This window comes from Plecotus auritus (assembly GCF_963455305.1).
Source record: "Plecotus auritus genome assembly, chromosome: 1".
Lineage (NCBI taxonomy): Eukaryota > Metazoa > Chordata > Mammalia > Chiroptera > Vespertilionidae > Plecotus > Plecotus auritus.
In genome coordinates this window covers 222,682,827-222,706,440 of record NC_137770.1, presented here as the reverse complement: position 1 = coordinate 222,706,440, position 23,614 = coordinate 222,682,827, and the positions used below count along the sequence as shown (strand labels likewise).

At 40.2% G+C, this 23,614-nt stretch overlaps 1 protein-coding gene across 4 annotated transcripts in view; it reads right to left on the bottom strand.

Annotated features, from left to right (window-relative positions):
* Positions 1–23,614, bottom strand: part of RBM47 (RNA binding motif protein 47) — a 165,308-nt gene that overhangs the window by 14,589 nt on the left and 127,105 nt on the right. For all 4 annotated transcript variants that reach the window (XM_080677179.1, XM_080677180.1, XM_080677178.1 and 1 more), the window contains one exon: positions 18,604–18,727. The gene's annotated coding sequence lies outside the window, so the exon portion shown is untranslated. The remainder of the gene's footprint in view (positions 1–18,603; positions 18,728–23,614) is intronic.

Here is a 23,614-nt window from a genome sequence, read left to right as displayed (position 1 = left end):
ACTTCTGGGTAAAACTTCAGACCAATTCTCTTAGTTTTAGAGTAATTTTGACACTTTCCCGGTTCTTTAAAAACATCTGTTTGATAAGGCTTCTATTCTTTAACTCCTCTAGTTTCAAGTTGAAACAAAAATTTCAATATCAGATTTGAATATGAAGGCCTTCTCCTCCTTTCAAATGGAAGAAAAGGTCATATTCTTAAGAATACTATTTGTATAAACACATGTGTGTTTATAATCTTTGCCCTGGAAAAGAAATGCTAAGTATATATTATAAACATGTATGAGGCAATTTAAGATCTTATGTGTTGCATTATTAAAACATTGACTGAAGTCCAAAGGAATAGATAGACCCGACCCTATCACTCTGCTGAGCTATGTGGAATTGACTTTTTGTTTTCCTAATTGTACTTGAAACTACCATTTAAAAAAAAAAAATTATAATGGTCAGGCTACGGGAGTTATTTTCAATTCTAACTCCATTAAATTCACCCCAAATTCTGTTTGTTTTCAGTCTGAAATCTGTTGGTATTGGTAACCTAATCATTTCATTTAACATAGTTATAGCTTATTTCTTACATCTTTCCCTGCCCTCCTGAACTTACATCATCTGGAATAAATGAATCACGTTACTGGCCTTCTTTCCCTTTTTTCTTTGGCCATTAGGAAGTCCAGGACTGAATTTGTCACTTCAGTCTTAATAACTGTATAGAACATTACAACACACTCTCATGCTCATCTAATTTTGGCTATAGTTTTTTGTTTTTGTTTTTCAGCCTTCTATATTCCTAGTGCCGGGAATTTAGCTATTTATATTATTAATCTTATTGTTTGCATGTTCTTAGAAGCCATGTCACCTCATTTGGGAGCTAGGAGAGGAATAAATGCACACACACAAACCTAATTTGCACCAGACGTTAATTAATGTAGTATCGAAACTATTACATTAACTACAAACATTGACATAAAAACAAGTGAGAAGCACAGTGAGATACAATTTCACGCCCATTAGCATGGCTATTATTTAAAACAAAATACATGTTGCCAAGAATGTGAACAAATTGGAACACTTGAGCATTGCTGGTAGGAATGTAAAACGGTGCAGCTTTAGAAAACAATATGGTGGTTCCTCAAAAACTTAAACGTAGAATTAAACATATAATCTACCAGTGTCACTTTTGGGTATATACCCAAAAGAATTGGAAACTGGAACTCAAACAGATATCTGTATACCAGTGATCACAACAGTATTATTCACAATAATGAAAAGGTGGGAAAAAACAAATGTCCATGGCCACTTGAATGGATAAACAAAATGTGGCATATACACTGAGTGGCCAGATTATTATGATCTCTGAACGCATAATAATCTGGCTACTCAGTGTATATCCTATATAATAAAAGGCTAATATGCAAATTGTCCCCTTGACCAGGAGTTTGACCAGCAGGCAAGCCGGCCAACCGCCCATGTCCCCTCCCCCTGGCCAGGCTGGCCAGACCCCACCCATGCACGAATTCATGCACCGGGCCTCAAATATATATATATATATATATATATATATATATATATATATATATATACACACACACACACACACACACACACACACACACACACACACACACTGAGTGGCCAGATTATTATGCGGTCAGAGATCATAATAATCTGGCCACTCAATGTATACACAATGGGGTATTATTAAGCTTTAAAAAGAAAGGAAATTCTGATACATGCTACAACATGGATGAACCATGAAGACATTATGTAAGTGAAAATAAGCCAGACACAAAAGTGCAGATACTGTATCATTCCACTTATATAAGTACCTAGAATAGTCAAATTCATAGAGATAAAAAGTAGAATGGTGGGTGCCAGGAGTTGGGGAAAGAGAGAAAGGGGAATTGGTGTTTTCTGACTTTGTTAGGGATGATGGGAACAACAATGTGAACTATACACTTAAAAAAATAGTTAAAAAGGTGACCTGGCTGGTGTCGCTCAGTTGGTTGGGTACCATACCATGCACCAAAGGTTGCCAGTTTGATTACCAGTGAGGGCACATGCCTGAGTTGTGGACTCAATCCCCAGTAGGAGGCATGCAGAAGGAAGCCAATAGATGTCTTGCTCTCACATTGATGTCTCTCTCTCTCTCTCTCTCTCCCTCTCTCCCTCTCTCCCTTTCCCTCTCCCTTCCTCTCTCTCTAAAAATCAATTTTATACTACAATTTCTAAAAACAAAACAAAAAAAGTGATGCAAAATGGTCAAAAATAAGATTCCATAAAATTAGAATTTCATTGGAAGCCATAAAAAAGATACATTGAATCAGTTTAACACATTCAAGAAAAATTTTATGGTTTATAAGCCCTATTCTCCTATCTTCATAGCTAATATAACATAGTTGAAAAATTATACGGTGTGCTGTGCAATGAATTTAAGCCCAAAGGCTTAGATATATAAAGAATAATTTATTCAATGCCTTAAAAGGGGGAACTATACAGCTAACATGACTTCTCTCTTAGAGATGTAACTTACTACAATTAGACATGCATTAGACCAGGCCTTGGCCAACTACGGCCTTGGCCTGCCCTTCGTTTTTGTTGGGGAACACAGACATGCCCCCCCCCCCTTTTTCTAAGTATCATCTATAGATGCTTTTGTACCACATGGCAGAGTTGACTAGTTCAGAGGCTCCATGGTCTGCAAAGCCTAAATATTTACTCCCTGGCCATGTATAGAAAAGTTTGCTAACCTCTTCTCCAGGAGATGTGCAGAGAACATCACTGAGGATAAAGAACATACATTCCTATTGTTAAAATTACAGTCACTTTTCCCTCTGTTTCCTATGCTGAGCAATGACTTAATTTCAGGACCAGTTTTAAAATTCTAACATATTTTAAAGACAGTCTTCCTGACCTGCCTTTTCCCGCTCATTCTAAGCTGTTTTCCATTTAACTGCCTGGTCCAATTGATGGTGCCTGGAAGGAAGGACAGCTCCTAACACACAGGTAAACAACAATTTCTTAAGATTTCAGAAGAGACACAAATAGAAGGGTTTGTGTCCACTTATGCATTCAATCAACAAATATTTATTTATTGAACACCCACTGTGTGTCAGGCACTGGCACATCTTGTCCTCATGGAGTTTTCCTCAGAGTTAAAGGAACTACAGAATGATGCTTCACATACGGAAGAGTTAAGAATGAAGGCATTCAGTTCTCGTGCTCAGTGCCCAGAGACTGCTCCGAAAGAGCTGTGCCTCAGTATCTTAACAATTTGTTTCTCACAGGCTATCGCTCCTCAAGTTAAAATCCAGCCACCATCAGAATTATGCTTTAAAAACCCTCTTTAGTGTAAATGTGTGTGTGACTAAGGAACAGTGAGAAATACTGCCTCTTGAACGATACTATTCTCCTTGGGATGGAGGTGTGGACACAATGGATAATAAGCCGACTTCATAAGATGAAATTTGTATGTGAATAATAGTTTTAAAAATCTGGATAAATGGAACAGAATTACCCAATTTCACCCCATTCAGGATATGACAGTTTTTAATGGACTGGACAGTCTGATTTTGGCTGCTTAGCCCACTGAATACAGTGTCCAGAGAGACCTAGTTCCAAATCTTGACTCCTCTGCTTACTAGTGGTGAACTTGGGGAAAAGCCATTTAACTATTTTAAGCCTCAATGTTCTCATCTTTAAAATGATGACAAAAATAGCTAATGTTTATTTAATGTCTATTATGTACCAGGTGGTGTGCTAAGCTCTTTATATGTATTTCATTCACTTCAATCCTCACAATGTCCTATGGGACATTAGGATCTCTACTTTATAAAGAAGCCGAGGTACAGAGAGATTAAGTAGATTTTCGGGTCATGAGCATCAGAGCTGGTCTTGAAACCCTGACAGTCTGTTCCAGCTGCCCCTCAGTGACCCCTAATGGAATGATCCATGTAAAGCTCCCAGTGTGAACCTTGCACTATGTGCTCAAGAAATCTTAGCACGAGAAATTCAAACTAAAAATAAATAAATAAATAAATAAATAAATAAATAAATAAATAAAGAGATTTGAACTTGTAGGAATCTTGCCCCTCTGTCGGATGCTTCTGTTTACGAGGAAACAGGCAAGAGGTTATTTTAGTCAGCTTTAAACCAGTCAGTATGAGAAGTCCCGCCTGTGAGTTCTGGTAGAGACCGGTGTACCAGAGTCCCCAGATTCCACTCATAGCAGTAAGCTGCCTGGCAGTGTGAGTCTCCGCTGGTGGTGTGGCTCAGGCATCCAAGTGTAAGCCTGTTTCTCATCTAACCCTTGGCCAGAGCACTGTGCAAAGGCTCTTCCAGAATGAACCTGAAGAGACTTGCTGAGTTGGATGCAAAAGCTCCCATCAGTCATGCACGGGGATGCCAAATCCCCTGAGGCAGGACCCTCCCAAGCCACAGCCATTCACACACACACACACACACACACACACACACACACACACACACACACATTAACACTGCGTTAGTGTTCACTGAAGACGGCTAGCATTAAACAAACATGGCAATATATTTGAAACCAATCACTTATGCACAGTTTGGCAAATAAAACAAACAGAGAAACCTATCCTTTCAAACCAAGCTCTTACTATTCTGAACTATTTAGCTAGAATTTTTGTTGTCCTTGTTTGAGCTTGTCAGGGTAAAATAAAATTTCAGGATTAACTCAGACTTAAAGCAAAAACCATCAGGGGTTCGAATTCCTTTCTTAGTACTGGTTCAGAGTACCTTTCAGTAGGATTTTAAGTTTGAACTGGGATGCTTTAGGGGCAAGGGATACCATTGTATTGTGAAATATTTCTGATGTTTGTCAACCCATCATTACCTAGGATCCAGAACAGGCATGTGTTTACTGTAGAATTATCCCAACTGCCAGTTAACTTTGGTTCGCTTCTCTAGGTGTGTGTGTGTGTGTGTGTGTGTGTGTGTGTGTGTGTGTGTGTGTGTGTGTTGGGGTTAATTTTGCAATTTGGAATTTGGGGGAGGGTTATTTGCTGACCAGCAGACACATTGCAGTTTGAAGATATATTCAGTGGGGAGCAGGGTCTTCCAGCACTAGCTGGATTTTAATTCAATGGAAGGTCTTAAAATGTATTTATCTAAGAGGTAATTCTATCTCTGTTTGCGATTAGATTTCTGTTTGGATGTCCTTTACTCACATCATAATATTTTTGTCTTTCCTAATAGTCACTTCTTAGGCATGACCTGACGCACACAATGTGCACAGAATAGAATACATACCACACTAGTTAAGAGCGAAGACTTAGGAGTCAAAGAAATGTAAGTTCAAATCATGACGGTGCCACTTACTATTCGTGTCACACAAGGTGAATTACCTCAGTTCCATCCCCACATCTCTAAGATGGGTCTAGGGACAGCACCCATTTCAGATGATCAGTTTCAGGAGTAAAGGGCATTTAATGCCACAAACGGGATGGGGGGGGGGGGGGGGCGGTTGCAAAAAGTTTCCAAGATTCGGCCTCACCCTGAGCGTTTATCTTAACTGCCTGTGCCAAGCTGCCACCACCCACTAGAGTAAACAGCAGGGAGGGCACTCCCCCAGCAGGCAGACCTCCGGCAGTGGGACATACCCCGGAGTTAAAGTGTAAAAGTTCTGCTACAGAAGGAGGCAGGATACTAGGAATTTACCTGAAGGCCCAAGCACTAAGCCGAAGACTGTAATTCAGGCTCTTTTCTTTTTCTATCTCAGCCAGCAACCTCCTTCTATTTGAGGGCATGACCCTCGGGATGCATAAAAACCCTTCCATGACTCTCCTACTTGGGTGAAATCCTGAGAGGATAGAGTGGGGTGGAAGAATGACATTCCGGGCCATACCTCTGTCCACGCCTGGCTAATGTGACAAGAGTTCATTCCTACTGGGCTTTAAACTGTGTCGATGCCTGTATGGATTTCGTGATGGCAAAGCATACCCTTCAATGAATGATTGTGTCTGATAAGCAGATGCAGAGCCAAGGGGCTTACTTTTCCCAGGCATTTCTATCAACACATCCCTGAAAACGAGGCCTTTCGCTGTGGGTTCCCAGGGATAAAGTCACCCGCCCCAAAGGGGTGGAGGGGGTTGTCTACGGGCGTTTGGCAGCAAACCAATACCCGTTGAGAATCTGTTATCTTGTTCCCTTTAAATAAGCATTACACACACTTTTTCTCAACAGGTTGATGGGGTAATGCTGAAAATAATGAAACCCGTCAATTCGGCGCACATCTGCCTCCTGGATTAACGTTTTCCCAAACTCTGAACAAGCAGGAGGAGAGATTTCTAGTTTCACCCCTTATTTTGGCTGCTTTGACCTAAACCTTTGAGAATCTGTCAAGGAACAGAAAGGCTGACCAGAAAGGAGATACCAGAAAGGAGAAGGAAGAGGAAAAGCAGCTTATATAATAGCAGCTTAAATGTATACTGTGTTTTGCAATTTATAAAATTATTTCACATATACATCTAATTTAATCAAATCCCAAAGCTTAAGCTGCAAATGGGTCTTAGGTATCATTTACTCCAGGCTCTCTCTCAACCTCATCTCCTAGGAACATTTTGGGTGTGATAACTCTATGCGTTGGGGGACAGTCCTGTGCACTGTAGCATCCCTGCCTTCTACCCTAGATGCCAGGATCATCTGCCCCCTATTTTGACAACCAAAAATTCTTAATTGAGAATATCCGATCAAGTCTTAGAGCTATAAGCAGATTATATACTTGCACATGGCAGGTACTAAATTAAATAGTCAGAGCAGTTATTATTTTACTAGAGACCCGGTACATAAAATTTGTGCACGGGAGGTGGGGGTGCGGGGGTGGGGGCGGGTGTTCCTCAGCCCAGCCTACACCCTCTCCAATCTGGGACCCCTCAAGGGATGTCCTACTGCCCATTTAAACAGGCAGTCGGACATCCCCCTCACAATCCAGGACTGATGGCTCCCAACTGCTCGCCTGCCTGCCTTCCTGATGGTCCCTAACCGCTTCTGCCTGCCAGCCTGATCACCCCCTAACCACTCCCCTGCCAGCCTGATTGATGCCTAACTGCTCCCCTGCCAGCCTGTTTGCCCCTAAATGCCTTCCCCTGCAGGTCAGGTCACCCCTAACTGCCCTCCCCTGCAGGCCAGGTCACCCCTAACTGCCCTCCCCTGCAGGCCTGGTTGCCCCTAACTGCCTTCCCCTGAAGGCCTGGTCACCCCTAACTACCCTCCCCTGCAGGCCTGGTCCCCCCCAACTGCTCTCCCCTGCAGGCCTGGTCCCCCCCAACTGCCCTTCCCCTGCAGGCCTGGTCACCCCTAACTACCCTCCCCTGCAGGCCTGGTCCCCCCCAACTGCTCTCCCCTGCAGGCCTGGTCCCCCCCAACTGCCCTTCCCTGCAGACCCAGTCACCCCCAACTTCCCTCCTCTGCTGGCCAGGTCACCCCTAACTGCCCTCCCTTGCAGGCCTGGTTCCTCCCAACTGCCCTCCCATGCTGGCCATCTTGTGGTGGCCATCTTGTGTCCACATGGGGGCAGGATCTTTGACCCATGGGGGCAGCCATCTTGTGTGTTGGAGTGATGGTCAATCTGCATATTACTCTTTTATTAGATAGGATAGAGGCCTGGTGCACGGGTGGGAGCCAGCTGGTTTGCCCTGAAGGGTGTCCCGGATCAGGGTGGGGGTTCCCTTGGGGCGTGGGGCAGCCTGGGCGAGGGGCCTGTGGTGGTTTGCAGGCTGGCCACGCCCCCTGGTGACCCAAGCGGAGGCCCTGGTATCTGGGGTTTATTTATCTTCTACAATTGAAACTTTGTAGCCTGGAGTGGAGCCAAGCCTTCTGCTTGCTCCGTGGTGGCAGCCATTTCTGTTGGGATTTATGTATCTTCTATAATTGAAACTTTGTAGCCTTAAGTGGAGGCCAAAGCAGGCCAGGGCTGCAGAAGCTTGGCTTCCTCCATCGCCGGGCAACCCTAGCCTCCTGCTCTTTCCAGCTCCGTGGCTGCCGCCATTTCTGTTTGGGTTTATGTATCTTCTATAATTGAAACTTTGCAGCATTGAGTGGAGGCCTGGGCCAGCAAGGGCAGGCGGAAAGCTTGGCTTCCTCCATTGCCAGGGAAACCCAAGCCTCCTTCCTGATCTCTGTGGCTGCAGCCATCTTGGTTGGGTTTATTTGCATATTCCCTCCTGATTGGCTGGTGGGCGTGGCTGGTGGGTGTAGCGGAGGTAAGGTCAATTTGCATATTACTCTTTTATTAGATAGGATATACTCTCCACCCCCAGCATGGGCTCAATCTGTCTTTTACTGTCAAGACTGAGAAATGTGCAACACTTTTCAAAAGTCCAAGGTAGTGTCTCTATGATGCCATTACTACTCATTTAATTTGGCTGAAAACCTACCAATTTAATTTTTCAAACCAAACAACTGCCACCATCAAGCCCCATCAGATGGTTCTGATGTCGAATTGATTTGTCATCACAGACAAACTGCGAGGCCTGGGTCACACACTTTTGAAATCAGGCTAAGGACCGGCCAAGTGGCAGAAGTGCCTTCTTTAAGTTCACACCCCTTTGCTTCGTGGACACATGAAAACTGCTGACAATCTGGTCTTAAAATCTTGGACTTCGCTCAAATGCCATTGCTGGTTTCTTCAATAATACAGAAAGCCGCATTGAAGATTCAGAGGTTTTTTTGTTTTGTTTTGTTTTTTAGATATACTAGGAATAGTCCCTAAAAATGTGCTCCTGGAACATAGTCAACTCACTGGTACTAAAACCAACCTCCCTAGCCCTTAATGGTCTGATAGGATAGACAAATAATATTTGTGTATGTGTTCATTCATTCACTCATTCAAACGCTGACTGAACAGTTGCTGTATGGCAGGCTGTAATAAGGACTTGGGGATACAGGGGTGACCACTGCACAGCCCTAGTCTACCAAGAGTGGAAGAAGAAGGAGGGAGAGGGAGAGAGGGCAGAGGGACCACCATGAGCTAAGATGGGCAGACAAATAAGGTGTCCTCCTCTGTGCTGAACGATTGCAGTCAGCAGACTGGTTCCTATAGATGTTCAATTAAATCGATTTTGATTTTCATGATTTAATTCATTCATTAAGGCATCATTGCTTATGTATTATGTTTGCAATAATGTGACATGACATAATGCGTGCTGAAGTGCAGGAGGGTACAGAGAGCTCCACTCTTGCAGATTTTCCATCTATAAACATAATAAAACTAGGCACCTACAGATGTTCGTTCAGTCCTTGTCCAACTATTACAGCTGGGTCACTCCTTGGGTTCTGTTTTGACCCATGGTCCACTGTTGCTTTGGCACTCAATAAAATGTTTGTTGAAAGAACAGATGTGACTCCTAGGGTTGAATAACCTTAGGGCATAATATTCTCAGAAAAATTTTATGTGCCAGCATTTGAATATATGAACTGGCAGTTTCAAGTATGATTCTTTTTATTATAAAAATACTCTTTAATTTGTAAAGGGATTTCTTTACATAGGAAATCCTGCAAGTCACTTAGAATGATTCAAGTTATCTATCTATCTATCTATCTATCTATCTATCTATCTATCTCTATCTATTTATCTATCTTTCCAATATATACTTTGCCTGTGTATCTATATATAACCACAATACTATGCAAAAGTATCAGTCCCATTTTCTTGATGGAGAAACTGAGAACAAAGGTGATCATGTGCTTAGCTGAAAACACAACTAGATAATAGTAAAGTTGGGATTATAATTTAATAAAGAAGCTTCATCTTTGGGGTGATAGTCTCTAGTTTAACTTATATTTGACAGCAGAGTCTGCTTATATTCAAAACAAAACAAAACTCTGACAGTCCATATGGAGTAGAGATCCGCCTATAAACAGCTTCTTAAAAATTCTAAAATTTTGTATGTAAAGGGTATTTTTCATTTGTTTGATTTCTTGAATTTATGCCAAAACAGATTTGGAAAGTGAACTTTCTCCAAGATAAGCTTTCAGTCTCTGTGATGTGTAAATGCTCTTCTTCCCAATTGCAAACTGTATTGGTAGTTTGCAAGTAGTAATATAGTATTAGTATTTCTATTATTACTATGCCATGTTATACGTGAGTCCATACTCCAGGATATGTTCTTTTATTACCTCCTGGCAGTGTCAAACAGTAGTATGTAAGAGTATCACAGGTCTCTTTGTAAGAAGAATGACAAATTGCCTGTCCTCAAACAAAGGCTCTGAAACAGAGTGACAGAGTCAAATATTGGCTTCAGTTCTAGGAGTGACCTTCAGATTTGAGTTGGTTAACATTAGTCATTTCAGTTGTGACTGTACAATAGTATCTGCTACCTTAGAAAAAACAGATCCTATTTAATGTGACGTCCTTGTATTTCATTGACAAGTACACCTCAGGGCAATAGTTACAGTGAAAGAGCATTTGGTCAGGAATAATCTCAACATTGAATAACTCATGGGTTACTTTCTTCTATGAATGTTTAAGTTGAATGTGGCGTATTTTTGAAGTTAAAAATATTTTCAAATAGCCCAATAATATTTCATGACAATCTGACTATAATAGGCTCTTTATGAGAAAAAAATGTAAAAGGAAACTTCCTCTCCAGTGGGAGACAAAGACAATATGCATTAAGATGCAACTTGAAATGAATCCAGGAAGTACATTTGCTTATTATTCATTAAATGTTTAAGTATTGTTCTCCCTTTACCTAGCTTTCCAGCTTTGTTCCCTGGTGCTATTTGGACTTTAAACAAATTTTTTTAGATATACATAAAATGAGAAACAAACAGGTAGCAAAATGATGGCTAAGGTTAAACCCTAATACCCAATAACTTAATTTATTAATGTAAAAACATGGAAAAGAATGGAAGACTGAATTCATTGGTCTGAGAAGAAACCTGTGACAGGTATTTGTGAATATCTTGGCACGTTTTAACAACGTCCTTTGTTTTTCAGTCTTTTCTGAAAAGGACTCTATTAGAAGTGGGGCCATCTGAGAGGTACCTTAATAACAGAAAAGGTAAAATTCACCTTCTATGATGAAGTAGATTTTAGATATTTTAGGCTATTTCCACTTCTACATTGTTTAAACTGTATTAGAAAATGAAAGCACTATGGTTTATCTTATTAGCTATGATCGAAGCTTTTCAAAGGCAGGGACCTTATTTTGGTATTCCCTGTGGCTAGCACTGAAGGAAAGAATGTTTCAATAATGGAAGAAATGAATGAAAGAGCCAATGAATGAGCAAAACCTGGTAGGACCCAATTACAAAAATAATTTTATCATTATTTTAACTACCAGTAAATTGCTTTGAAAAATCTATTTATATTTAACTTGTGCGGTTTACCTGCATCCAGAACTGTGTACAAATCGTCATTCTAAGTCTTGTCCAGCAGTGTGTCTGTATGACCAAAAGGGGCCCATTAGAGAATGGATAGGCCAGCTCTGTACGGGAGCTGGTGTTCCTAACACAAAGTTCAGACCCCAACAGTGTCAGGGGAAAGCCACGCCAGCCACTGAGGGACTACATTGAATGCACATGTGAACCCCTCAGAGCCTCCTTGGCAAAGCGGGAACTGGTGAGGCAGCTGTAGAACACCGTGACTTTTTTGCCTTAGTCCATATGCTTAGCTTCTGCTACACTGTCTTGGGGTTTGGTAGCGATTTCATGCCACAGGAAAGAGGCACAGCGACCAAAGGCGTCTTCCAAACGCCATTTTACGGCAGGCATTTCTGGAAGCTGGGTACTACAGCGCTCGGGCTGTGCACACTCACTGGCGTTGGGAGGGATCCTTCTCTCCCTGGTATTTCTCTCCTCCTGGGCAGTTAGTTCTCTACCAGCAGTGGTGGGGCCTGATGAGTTGGAAAGGAGATCACAAATTAATCTGATGCTAACAATGTAATAGCGAAGTTCACAAATGTCTGTCTATGAAATCCAAGGTTCTCGATCCAATAAAGTCACTCATTTATCTGTTGTTCCACTTTCTGTGGGAGTGTGCCACCAGGGAAGCAACCTCGTGTGCAGAGGGGAAAGACGGGGAAGACGCACACCTTTCAGTAGGCAAAAGGCATTACTGCTTGTCATCCTTCCTCCTCATTCGTCTCCTCTACCTTTTTTTTTTTCCTTTCTCTTTCTCACCTTAAATTCTCATTTAGTATCCCTGGTTTTTTTGATGTAATGACCTTGGTTAATAAATACCCAGAGTAATGTATAGGAATAGAGCAATGCTACTGTCTGATTAGCCGTTTGCTTTAATCATTGTTTAAATAAAACACACACTGCCGTTTTTAACAGGTATTCACCATTTGAACAAAATGTAGTAGTAATATAGTATAAATCTAGGGAAGGGAAAAGAGTTTGTCAATTACAAATTACTTCAGTGCTAAATTCATAATTATTTTTGAGGTAGAATTTGCAGATATTTGGAAAAGACAAAGTTGTTCTATTTAGAGGTGAGACATTTATTTTAAAAAGGAGAAGAAAGGGAGGGAGGAGGAAGGAGAACCAGTTTTCCCAGTCTCTATAAATTAATTAGACAGTTAAAGTTAGTTGAAAATTTACATAAAAGTTGCATAGAAAGCACAACTAGATTAATGGAAGATGCTTATGAAATTTATTAGAAATTAATTAGAAGACTAAAATCTTTAGAATGGAAAGGAACAGAAACTAGATATCCAGAGTCCTGCCGAACCCAGAGCATTTAGAATGAAATGTTCAAGTGTCAGCAAGCTTATGAGCTTCCAGGTATATTAACTCCTGGGACTAGGGCTGGAGTACAATTGTTCACGCCTTATGTACTCTGTCCTTTCATTGTGTGCATGTGAGCTAACATTTCAGTTGAAAAACCAACATACCAGTAAAAATGTCCCTGATTTGAGCTAGTCATTTATTCCCAGTCTCACAGAGAAATACTGGATATTCTTTGAGTTAATAAAGTGTGAAATGACTTTAATGCTTCAAGGGAAATACAATATACCATGCCAGTCTTGCAAAATGTTTTTAGAAAGCACGGTTTATCTTATCCCACCTGCAACAGAAAATTTAATTGGCTTAGTTATTTCCTTTTTCTCCAAATCCCCTTTTATGGCAAAGAGAAAATGAGGACCTACAGCAGCAAACAGAGTTTATCCCTCATAAGCCTGTCCTTATAAAAACCAAGCGGGGGTGGCCTGGGTACAGTGTGTTTCTCATAGGTCCTGTAGCCAGCGTCTTAGTTGATTTAACTCTAATTTATATGGGATTGGGACACCCAGCTGTTAATACCATGTTCAAATGTTGAGAATCTAATTCATGTGAAGAATCCTACAGCTCTGAGTTATAGTCTTTGGGCTGTTATCTCCAAACCCATCAGAGAGCAGCCAGTCAGCGCAGACCTTGGAACGGGCGATACTGGGAGAGGCAGTTCACACAGCCCGGCAGTTCCTGCTCACTTTGATTCTACAAGTGAAGGCTAGGTGGGCTACCCGTATGACAGAGTCCACAGTAAAACAGAACTAGGATAGCTGTTTTGGAGAAACTGTTTGGAAACGGAACTGCGGCTAATCTAGATCTGTTTTCCCTAAAACAGAACGGAATTTATTTTCATACAAAAAAAATAAATAAATATTGACTGTAGCCCCTCATTCACAGCCACATCCGGTGTGGTGTGTCCTCTCTCTTTCCCTCTGCTGCCACACAGATACGCATATATATCACACACACTTCTTTCTTTTTAGTCTAAAACGTTATCGACCTCTGCTGTTCCTTTGTTGGGGATTTCATCAAGCATGTTTACATCAAAATGCGTCCTGATCCCAGCCACTGCCTCCCTGCTGTATCCTAGTTACAAGAGCTGAGACAGCTCTTAGTTCCCGGATTGCTTCAGCTTTGTCTCACCTGTTTGTTGGGAAACCACCAAAGCCAACACTAGATAGAAAAATAGGTGGTGAGGATGAACATTAGATGTCAACATGTGCCATGTGCTTAACTGGCTGGCACACGTCTTCACTGAGACTTAGTGGGATTGAACGGTACCTCTTTAAAAATAATCCTAACCCTTACCATCACCATATGCAAAAATTGACTCACAGACCTAAACGAAAGAGCTAAAATTATAAAATTCTTAGAAGAAAATATAGAGGAAAAGCTTCATGATAATGGATTTGGCTTTTGATTTATCGGATATGACACCCAAAACTCAGGCAACAAAAGAAAAAAAAACAGATAAACTGGACTACATCAAATGAAAAACTTCTGTGAATCAAAGGACACGATCAGCAGAGTGAAAAGGCAACCCTTACTGAGGAGTTAACGTTCAGAATACATAAGGACCTCCTACAATGCAACAATAACAAAACAAACCAGCCAATTTAAAAACGGGCAAAGGGCTGAACAGGCATTTCTCCAAAGATGATACCCAAATAGCCAGCTGGCAAATGAAAATATGCTCAACATCACTAATCATTTGGGAAACACAAATAAAACCACTACGACATACCACTTTACACCTATTAAAATGGCTACTATTTAAAAAACAATAAACAAAAACCCCCCAAATAACAACGGCTGGCAAGGGTGTGGAGAAATTGGAACAATTGTGCATTGCTTCTGGGAATGTAAAATGGTGCAGCTGCTATGGAAAACAGTACAGTGGTTCCTTAAGAACTTAAACATAGAATTATCGTATGATCCACCAATGCCACCACAAGGTGTATACCCAAAAGAATTGAAAGTAGGGATTCAAACAGATATTTGTACACCCATGATAAAAGCATTAGTAACTATACAGCCAAAAGGTGGAAGTAACTCAAATGTCTATCAATGCATTAATGGCCCTATCCAGTTTGGCTCAGTGGGTAGAGCAGTGGCCTGCAGACTGAAGAGTCCTGGGTTCGATTCCAGTCAAGGGCATATGCCCAGGCTGTGGGCTCAATCCCCAGTGTGGGGTGTGCAGGAGGCAGCGAATCAGTGATTCTCCCTCATCACTGATGTTTCTGTCTCTCTCTCCCTCCCCTTCCTTTCTGAAATAAATAAAAATATATTTTAAAAAATGCATTAATGGATACACAAAATGTGGAATATAAACACAATTCAATATTATTCTGCCTTAACAGGGAAGAAAATTCTGACACATACTACCACATGGATGAATCATGAAAACATTAATGTAAGTGAAATAAGGCAGACCCCAAAGGACAAATCTATAATTCTACTTAAATGAGAAATCTAGAATAGTGAAAGTCATAGAGACAAGGAGTAGAAAGGTGGTTGCCATTGGGAAGATGAAAAGTTTCCACTTGGGAAGATGAAAAAGTTCTGGAGATGGATCGTGGTATTTACACAACGATGTGAATGTATTTCATGCCTCAGAACTGTACATCTAAAAATGGTTAAAATGGTTAATATTATACATATTTTACCACGATAAAAAGAGAGTCATGGAAAACCAGCAGAGATTATCTATAATAATCTATAATAATAAAAGCATAATATGCTAATTAGACCTGACGATCTTCAGGATGAAGCTGGGGCTGCGAGGGAAGCCCGGGGTCCCGGGTGCCAGAGGGAAGCCGGTGCCGGCAGCCGGGGGAAGGAAGGCCTACTCTTGCATGAATTTCGTGCATTGGGCCTCTAGTATGAAATTTTTAAAAATGCAGATTTTTACAAGATGGGAAAATCAATTAGAAAAATGATGTTCTAGGTTATACAGCTTTTTCTTCATGTTTGCAATTTAAATCGCAAAGCAAAACAAATGACCAATATATTATTAGCAAATGAGACTTTTTAACTGTGTGAAATATAGTCAAAAAGTGTCTGTGTTGTTCCAAGATTGAGATTACAGCCAGTTGGGGAACTATTACAATTCCTTCATGCTTTTAGGTTTTGGAAGTTGTCCCAACATATGTAAATATATGTTTTTTAAAGTACAAAGCCAAAGTGGCAAAAAATCTGAGTAGAGAGGAATCCAAAAAATATTTATGAAGTATGTACTCTATGTTAATATGCAAGGAACAATCTACCTCAGAGAGAAAGATTAGTTGGCAGGTGCAGACTTTCTCACAAAGATTGGCCTAGTCTCCTGAAATTGCTCAGTATAGCTCAGTAGTTTAGTCACACAATTTTAATGTTTCTGGCAGGTGTAGGTGGTGAAGGATAGCTAAATATTCATGCAATTATTATTATTATTTTTTCTTAGAGAGAGAGAAGAGGGGGGAAGGCGAGAGAGAGATACTGATTTGTTGTCCCACTTATTTATGCATTCACTGGTTGATTCTTTTATGTGCCCTGACCAGGGATCAAACCTGCAACCTTGGTGTATTGGAACGACACTGTAACCAACTGAACTATTTGGCCAGGGCTCACAAACTTATTTGCCCTTTAAACCTGTTTGGTGTGTTTCAAATGTAGACTTTTAGTGTATGTGTGTTGGGGTGGGGTGGGAGGCAATAGGTACCAGGATGAGGATGAAGATTAGACAGAACTGTAGAATCTATCACCTTTAAAATTCTGGTCATGATTCTACAAACCTTTCTGTGAAGCCCCCTGGCCATTCCTTTGCTTTGGGGTTCTCATCCTTTGATAGTTTATCTGTTATTTATGAATTACAGATGTTAGAGCTAGAGGAAACCTTAAAGGCCATACTGAAAAATTTTCCTAGGGAAACTTTCTCTCTTAAACTGATGTGCTTCCATTGCCCGAGAAGTGACAGAACACATTATGGTGTTCACAGTTAAGTTTAGACATCTAGATAATGAATGGCCTTACTTGTACACACCTCTGTTTACTAATAACCACTTCAGATATTCTTTAGATAGAGACAAATTGAGTCTCTCATGTAAAAGAAGAAACAGGCCTTGAGAATGTAAGTGACCTATCCAAGATAAGTATTTTAAGTTTGCTGTTTGGACTCCTAACTGAATTAAGTTTCTCAAAGACAATGAAAAGATGATCTTTTGTTCCCCTGAAGCACACAGTATAGAAATGAACAAAAGTGGTGATAATACCCACCAAATAAATGCAAGCCTCGCATATGCTTTTCCTTATAACAGATCTGAGAGATTGATGTACAATGTCAATCAAATGACATTGTCTTCTACTTCAGAGTCCTGATATTGGTTAAGGCTGGAGTGTTCCATGGGGAGGGAACCGGCTTTTATTTCCTGAACTTCTGTAGAAATATTTATGATTTTAAACCTTCTTAAAATGATAGATCTCAAACATTACATGCGTGCATTGAAATGAACAGTCATATGTACTGGGAGGACAAGTATAATAGGTAATGGGCTGCTCATTTCTGGAGGACAGTTTGAATATATCAAGAGCTTTACAGTGTTCATTCTCATTAGCCCAATGATTCCATTTAGGGAAATTTACCCCAAGAAAATAATCAGAGACACAAGTAAAATTTATAGTCAAATTTGTTCACTATAGTGATATTTGTAACATAATGTAATGAACGTAATAGTATATATTTATATGTAATATATCAAACATAATGTTCAACAGTATGAAAATGGCTAAACAAATTATGGCATAGTTGTAGTCTAGAATATTAATTTCATGTTCTCAACTATGTTTTCCTTGCAAAATCATATTTTAGAATATATATGAAATAATTTAAAAAAAAAAAAGGGGAATACATTTGCCATAATGTTAATCGTGGTTTCTTTGGAATGTGGGATTTTAAGTAATTTTATATTTTTTCTTTATTTTCCAGGTTTCCTTTAATAAATATGCTTTTATAAAAAGAAAAAAATTATAATTAAAAAAAATTTTGGCTCTCCAAGTCCCTTGATTCAGTCCAGATCCCAGCCTAGAGGATATGTGAAGAAGGGACTTGGGGTTGGGTTAGGGGTGTGAGGAGTTGTTGGGCACCTAAGTGTCACCAGGACTCCTCCCTGACATACAAGGATCTACGGCCCCTACCTTTCAGATCTATGTGAGGGCTGTGGCTGCAACTGGGGAGGGCTGGCCATGCAAGGCTCCAGGTGAAGGTACAGGTTACCTCTTTCTTTTGTTTCCCATCCCTGCCGTAGCGTACATAAAATTATCACCCACAGAATAATAATGCCTCCTATCTGTAGTGAATTATATAGTTGTGGAAGTGTATTTATATATGTTGTAATTCATTGGATTGCCATGAGTTAGGGGTTCTGATAGTTACTTTGACATCATCCGACAGGTGAGGTAACAAATGAGAAAAGGCATGAGAATTGTTCAAGAAAATACAATCATCTTCCTTAGCTTGTACCAAGGCCCTTCCTTGTGTCCAACCCTTTTGAAAGACAATGCTGATTGACATATCCTTGACCGCCATTTGTGGGTGTAAAAGACAAATTATAAGCAATACATAATTGTTCCTCATCTCTCCTAAGATGCTCACACATGCATACAACAGCAGTAGTTTTTTCCTCCTGGGCCACAAAGATAAAAACTAAACAGAGAAATAAGGATTTATATTGTGGGTTCAAAATAACTTATTGGGTATAGCCACTCGTGTTGCCACAAAATGACACACCAGGCTCACATTGTCTAAGCAGCAGATACCTTGGCTGATAGGAATGAAAAAGTATGGTTTTCCTTAAGAAGAAAAGAATACCAGCTGGTGTACTCACCAAAAACACCACCAATTTGACTTGTCTGGTCCTTTACAGGATGTAGAACAAGAATTCAAGCAAATTCAGGCAGCTTGCTTGGGATATCTTAGTTCAATTTTTGGAGTGCTCTTTGAGGCAAATCCTATGGGTAAAAAGAAGAAAAAATTGCTAGAAATGTTTTCTATTTCAATACAATTTTCATACATGCATTACAAATTTGGGGCCATTTTTCTTTCAAAAGAAAATGGACTACCATTTCTCTATCATGTTATCTACAAACCAAGAAATGCAACCCTTTTTTTCTTCCGGTCCTTGAATAGGGAACCATAATAAGAAAATGACCAATTTCTTCCATTTCTTGTATTTTCCCCTCTCCCTTCTTTAGAGCGCCCATGACTTCAAGATGAACAGTATATGTTTAGGAAGGAATACAGATATAGCCTACATTGTATGCTTATAGACCCTTAATAAGTGAGGTGGTTCACTTTACAGGGCTGGTAAATCTAGCTCATGGGCTGCCCCTCCTCATTTGGGGGGCTCTGTACTCATCACTGATAGATCATCACACTCTTTCCTGTTGAATCCAGGGAGGATCTCAGACCCATTGAAGCAAGAACCACCATCACGGCCAACTGATGAGAGTTGCTGTGAAAGTGACTTGGTATTCTGCCCTAAATGTGTAGTTGAGACGCTGCTGACAATGTTCTTTGCATGGAGAGTCCCACAGGATTTGGGATCCGAAGATAAACGACTTTAAAGTCATGATACAGAAAATATTCAAATTTAGGAGACTTAAGTTCAAGATAAGGGTATTTCGGGTGAGACATTAAAATATATCCTAAGCACAAAACTTTTACCTTTATCTCACATCTGGATACATAATCAGCCCAACTTTAAGAATGTTCCCTCCACAATAGTGGGGTAGACCTGGGGGGTGCAGATGTGCGATAGAGGGGGAGGGGACATCTCTAATACTTTCAACAATAAAGATACATTTTTAAAAAGAAAAGAAAAAAAAGATTGTTCCCTCCCAACAACTGAGAGCCCTCCTTGAGCTGCATAAGATGCAATATGGCACAGCGGCTGCAGCACCAGCCTGGGAACTAGAGGACTAGTTTTTTATGTGTATTTTTTATTTTCCCAACTTTATTGACAAATATAATTGTATATAAATATAATTGTATATCAATGTAGAACGTGATGGTCTGGTAGTTTTAATTTTAGCTCTGCCATGACTTTCTCTGTGTTCTTAGGTAAATCATTTCCCCTATTTGAGCCAAAGTTTGTTCCCTTAAAGAAAATAAGGAGTTGGATGACCAGTAGTTTTCAAACTCGTTTTTAGCTTTTGTTTTGTTTTATTTCTTTAGATATAGCACCCTTTCTTCCATCAAACATGTGCCTAGATGCAGGAACAAAACCGAGAAAGCAGGAGCTGGCTGAAGTGGAGGCAGGGGATATATGGGGAGGCCCCTCCAGCTCATCACTGATTCTGCTCCATCATCCACGGGAGCCATGAGGGGACCCCGCAGGACTTTTAGGACTACAGAGAGCACAGTTTGGAACCTGCCGATTAAATGGCCTTGGAAGACATTCGCAGCTCCAAAATGATTCTGCCCTAACTATCTTTATATTGCAATGACTGGCAAAGCATTCAGTGGGATTCATACCTTGATGGGAACATGTGCAATAAAACAAAACGAGGAGCTGATTTTAATCCTTATTATCAATGATTTACTGGGGGGGGGGGGGCTACCACTCCCTCAAATAAATCATAGAGTAACAGCTGTTAAGCTACTGCTTAAAGTATATAACCTACACCCCCGTCTGCATCCTGGATAACACCTAATGATCAACATCACAGTGTTTGATAAGTCAAAATAAACGTGCGAATTACAAGCTGCTCCTGAAATTAATCCTATCCTGCTGAGGCAACAGAATAAAATTTAGATGCCCGCACTATTCATCTACTAGCTAAGTGACTTCAGAGACATTTATTTAACTTTTCCGAGTCTCACTTTCCGCATCCATAACGTGGAGATAATTCCTTGCAGAACTGTATGGAGAACAGAGGAAATACTTATAAAAGCACCATTCCTGGAATCAGACTTCAAGATGAACAATATATATTTGTGCAGAATTGTGAGTTGTCTCTCTTTGCGTAATGGCAAAATGTCCTCCTTTAAAAAAGTGTCATGGTAATGGACATGTAAACTCCATGAATTGAAGGAAATTACTAATATATAAACAAGATTATAGGTTTTACATAGTTTTGTATTATATCTTTATAAAGGAAAGGGCTTTATTGATGTGCCTCTAATGTCTATTCAAAAAACAGGAATTTTCCCCAAAATAAAACACATAGGTTTAATTGTATGCTTCCAGACAACTCCAAAGATATTTCATAAAAATTTTAATGTTTTGTCATAAAAATCTTCAAGCAAAACCCATATGCCATTTTGTCCTATGGCTTCACATTCTTCCTGTCACAATATTAGGTACCCCAAGGCACCCACTTTGAGAATTTTGGACTAGCTCTAGTCCAAATTTTTGACTTTACTGTGGAGGAAACTTTGACCAAAGGTCACATGACTTGGCATACTAATAAGAAATGGCCTCCGGACACGGACTGGGTTAATTCATTCACTTGCTCATTCTGTGAAACAGGTCTGGGTGTTGCCCACTAAACTATGGAGTCTTTATGAAGACCCAATGGGGAAGTTTTTCTAGATTCCAGGAGAAGGAAAAGCTACTCTGAGCAGCACACTTGGTTTATTTTTACTGGGGGAGAGGGGCATGTGAATCTTAAAGTTGATTATGAGTCCCTCTTTAGCAAATGTTTGTTGGACTTAAGACCCCTGTGGCATCATCTTAATATGCCTACCCTGATTTTTTACCTTCTCTTCTTGTCATGCCATATGTAGTTTTGAAAGCTGTTTCAAATCCATTTTTGGAACGAGGCAGGGTACAAATAAATACATAAAATTAATAAATGTATTTTTCCCCAAAAAGATGCTCTAATTTAAAATCAAGTCCCATGTTATGTTCTGCTTGCTTCCCAACTCTCAGTCATAAAACTAGGCTAAGAGTATCTTTCATCTCCCCCCTCCACCACGAAGGAATGAGATTTCTGTTTCTTATAAGCAAATCTTTTCTTAAGAGAAACCAATTGCGCACACTCAGAGATACATGTACATGGGTCTAAAACTCCCAGGAGACTGTGGGGCAAGAGTCACACAAGAGAGTTCTAGGTGTCACTGCCACCAGCACCATCTGACCCTGGGCATGCCGTGTGATGGACGCTGATATCAATACTTCATGGTACAACTGCTACAAGGGTAAAATATGCTAGTACATTTGAAAGCATCTTGTAAACTGTCAACCACCCGTTTCTGCCTGGATGCCGGCAGTAGCCTCCCAGCTGACTTTGTCCCATCCGCTCTTGCCCACTGCAATCAATGTAGCTCTCATGGCCGGCCAGGTGACCTTTTAAAAACACACAATTTGATGATATCACCTTCCTGCTCAAACCTCTAAGCAATATCCTACTGACGTAGGATTAAGTCCAATATTCTTAATAGGTCCTATAAGGAAGACTTTGGCTCCTTTTGTCAACCTCATCTTGCACGTGCTGTTCCCAACTCTTCAAACCCTTGCTAGTCCCCATACCTCCCCTTCCCCGCTTACCTACCCAGCTTACACTCGTCCTTAAACCTCAGAAGTCATCCCCGGAGTCCCCGAGACACATTCCTGTAATGTCATGTAATCCCTCATAGCACTCCTCATAACACTAAGTTGAATCACATGAAATTGCCATTTTGGAGGCAAGAAATGCTAGCCTATTGGCAATTTTATATGGTTTATCCTTACAATAATTGGTATAATCGTGGTCCCCTCCAGTCAATTGTAAACTTTAATAGGGCAAAATCTAGTTCCGACTCACTACTATAAACCCTGTGTCCCTCAGCCCTTCCTAGCACCCAGTAGGTGCTTAATTTTTAAATTAATGTGTGATGTTATACTGCCTTTTTAATGCTAAGCAATGTAACTTTTATATTGTCATTGGTAGTAAAAATTATGTTTTTATTCAAATGCTACTTCTAAGTGTCAAGGAATAAAATGAAGAAATGGAATGAAAAAAATTACTTTTTAAGATTTTCATTTCTGGCATTTCTAGAAAGCATGAATCCTGGTAAGTATAATACACATCATTAGGGATAAAATTAGCCCACTGGTGTGTTATCACTCATGAATTTTTTAAAACTCAAATGTTTCTCACTGAAGGGCAGAATGAAAACAACTCAGAAAGGCAACCAGATGGTTTGGATGTCTCTCTTTTTGCAGCTTTTGCGTGCAATAGCAAATCAGTTAGTGGGGAAAAGATAGCATCTAAAAGAGTGCTAGACTTGCAATAGGAGTTTTAAAGTACACTTCCCCATGATATTCAAAAGGAATGCATCCTAAAACTTATCCAACTATGCCAGATTTAGCGTCCCCCATGAAATGGACAGAACAAAGACCAAGTCTAAACCAAGTGGGGTTGATGTATGTGGTAGGTTAGGCTTCTTCACAAGCTATGTACTTTAATGATATTAATAGTGTTAATATCAGCTGACAGTCAGTGAGTGCTTATTATGCTTTTCTCTTACATTGTCTTATCTAAACACTTCCACAGCCCCATGAAGCAAATTCTAAGGTTGTTTTCATTCTGGAGGCTGCGCATTGGCTAAGCCCCTTAATTGTAAGTGATGAAGCTGGGATTCAAACCCAGGAGTTCTGAGGCTAGACTCTGTGCTCTTAGCTATTCTGCTCTATGGAAGAATTCATTTGCTGCTGCACCCAAGTCTGGAAGAAGTTGTGCTGTAACAAAAATGGTGAGTTTTTATGAATTTATATTGCAGCTTCAGAGTCATTTGTAACTCAAGGTCTACCCTCTAAGAATTTTTATCTAGAGTCCCAGAATTCAACTTTCAGCAGTAAAAGATATTCTCAACCTGGGTTAGAAATGTAGGAGTTCAACTTTTTGGTTGAA